Below are 2,682 nucleotides of genomic sequence, written 5' to 3'. Positions count from 1 at the left end.
GCTGATGAAACCTCCTACGCAGAAATTCCTTATCAATTCCGAAAATCGAAAATTAAAACTTAAGCAATGCACTTCATTTTACAACCTCCAGTAGCTTCTGGTCCTTATAAAACATTCTGGCCATCTCGAACACAAAATAATAATATTCATGTTCCAACAATTTCTGACTTTCATCAACGAGCAGATTTCGGTTAAACAAACTGTTATCAAAACATTATATTTACGAATGTTATCATTCTTTGAATATATTCTTAGAAAATTCAGAGCACAATAACTAATTACCCCTCTAATTGACTGTTTACTGGAAACAGCTCTAATTGATAAAATATTTTTAAACAGATTTGATAGAATACGGCTTTTATAGAATAGAAGATTTCCGAAAATTACTAACACTTACCATGCAGTTTTAATTTTTCTCCTAACAAACATACAATAGATTTAAGTGATTGCAACGGATTGGTACAATTGACTGCTACGACTAAGCAAAGAATACAACATCGAAATCTATTATAAGAACTATTCACGATTTGACTCTTGTCAATAAGTTTCAACATTTAACCAATGACAAAACGCAACCTTAAAAAATAAAAAGATAAAAAAAAAGAAACGTGCAAATTTGTATTCAAATATCAATGAAATGTCAAGATTTTAGGCATCAAAATTAGAAAAAAATATTCATTAATCATAAGTCTCATTAATGATTCATACGAACTTTGGACCTATAATATTAATGATTTAACTCTGACGAACTGTTGTAATTATCAAATGTAGAGAATCGACTTACGCAACGAAAAAAGAACCGAGATTGGCCAGATTTGTTCCTGCAAATACACTATCTACGCATGTGTTTGTGCGCTAATGACAACGTAAAAACAAACAATTTGACTGTTTGGGAACATTGGATTAAGATATGCCAAGTTTATTTATAAAGTAACTGAGTCAAGAGATTTGCATCTCTCATAGTTTGACTTTGAACAATTATTCTGTAAAGATTCGAACTAGCAACACATGAGGACCCAAGACAGAAATATGAAAAGCGTCTTCTGTGGGATGGATAACAACGCCCCCCGGAAAAATAGGAAGGCCTTAACAATACTCATACCATCGACATACAATAAATGGACAGAATATTTGGTCAATATACCTCTATAGGAGTTTAAGTTCACTGCTTTGGATTTTCTTTGAATTCAATATCCGTGAAGGAATAAATATGATAAATATTCAAATTCCTTCAGTATTAATATGTATTTTCATAAAAGAATAAATCTTAGAACATGAAATAAAGACAGAAGAGAAAAAATATAATTGATATTTATACAAATCAAACATTTAAGATTTTATGCATAAGTATTGAAATGCAGTTTCTAAAGCGTATCAAAATTATTTCTTGGTTTTCGTAGAAGTGATTCATTGGCATACAACTGAATCAGTCTCGTTTCGTATATGAATTACGTATAAGAATGTTTCATGTACTCTAGTAATAAATAAAAACACGCATTGTCTACATCATGGATATACCCGTCGAGTGTGTTTGTGTGTATGTATGTATGTATGTATGTATGTATGTATGTGTATATATATATATATATATATATATATATATATATATATATATATATATATATATATATATATATATATACATATATATATATATATATATATATATATATATATATATATATACAGTATATATAATTCTGAAGTTCGTCTTTAAATTTCAGTAAATAGCCCCAAAAAATTTACAGCGACTTCTCTTCAGCTAATTCGATATCATGAGGTATTTATTGTTTCTCCGCAAATCACGAGTTCTCGTGAATTGAACTATTCAACTTCATTATGAAATTTCAGACGAAGATACAATTTACTTACCCTTAATCCCTTAATGAATGCTAAGTGGAAGTGTAAGCTAGCACCGTTTGCAGTTTCCTTTCCTCTCACAAGTTCTCTGTTCGAGAAAATAAAAAAATAAAAAATTAATAATTATACAGGGAATAAACATTTTTGATAGGGGTAATAATGCTCGTTTAATTATTTCCTAAATGACTACATACCGTGAAAAAAAATAACCGTGCTAATGGAAATTTCCCATCTCAAGGGTGATTACACGAGAAATTATATCATGCTCATTTCGAATTAATTTCATACTAAAACTTTTTCCTTCATACAATCAAAGACATTTTACATACAAGAATAATTATGCACTTCGTAATTAATTAAGTTCAGCCATCCCCATTGGCTTTGATCGCAGTTATATTCCAGTCCATGCATGACGTTTTCATGTTTAAAAGGAATTCTTATTTGCGCTTCTATATCAAATATGATAAAAATGAATTTTTTTCCCATATTATATCACACTCATGTCAAAGGTAAGGTGTGAAAAAAGTATGTTTGACAAGGTGACAACATCAACGATAACTATCTTAATATTTCTTACTTTCTTACTTTCCCATTAGGCAAAAATTACAAATATCACATATCAATTACTGATTAAATTCATCAAAAATCCCAATATCATTGCAAAACCTTTTAATCAATAGCATTGAAAATGAACACGTCATTACAAGAAAGCAATAAAAAAAAGAAGTTGCAAAACAATGAATAATATTAGCAATATCACAAGGTTATTCGTGAAAGACAATGACAACATTACATTTTTATCATATATTGTTAAGAAATAGG

General features: G+C 29.1%; 1 long non-coding RNA gene across 1 annotated transcript in view; it reads right to left on the bottom strand.

The window, feature by feature from the left end:
* LOC137632024 (uncharacterized) overlaps positions 1–1,948 on the bottom strand; it is a 164,758-nt gene extending 162,810 nt beyond the window's left edge. The window contains exon 1 of the long non-coding RNA XR_011041998.1: positions 1,873–1,948. This is a non-coding gene — a long non-coding RNA (uncharacterized lncRNA). The remainder of the gene's footprint in view (positions 1–1,872) is intronic.
* Positions 1,949–2,682: the final 734 nt, after the last annotated feature.

Source organism: Palaemon carinicauda, chromosome 40 (assembly GCF_036898095.1).
Source record: "Palaemon carinicauda isolate YSFRI2023 chromosome 40, ASM3689809v2, whole genome shotgun sequence".
NCBI classification, from domain to species: Eukaryota; Metazoa; Arthropoda; class Malacostraca; order Decapoda; family Palaemonidae; genus Palaemon; species Palaemon carinicauda.
This window is presented reverse-complemented; position numbering and strand designations above follow the sequence as displayed.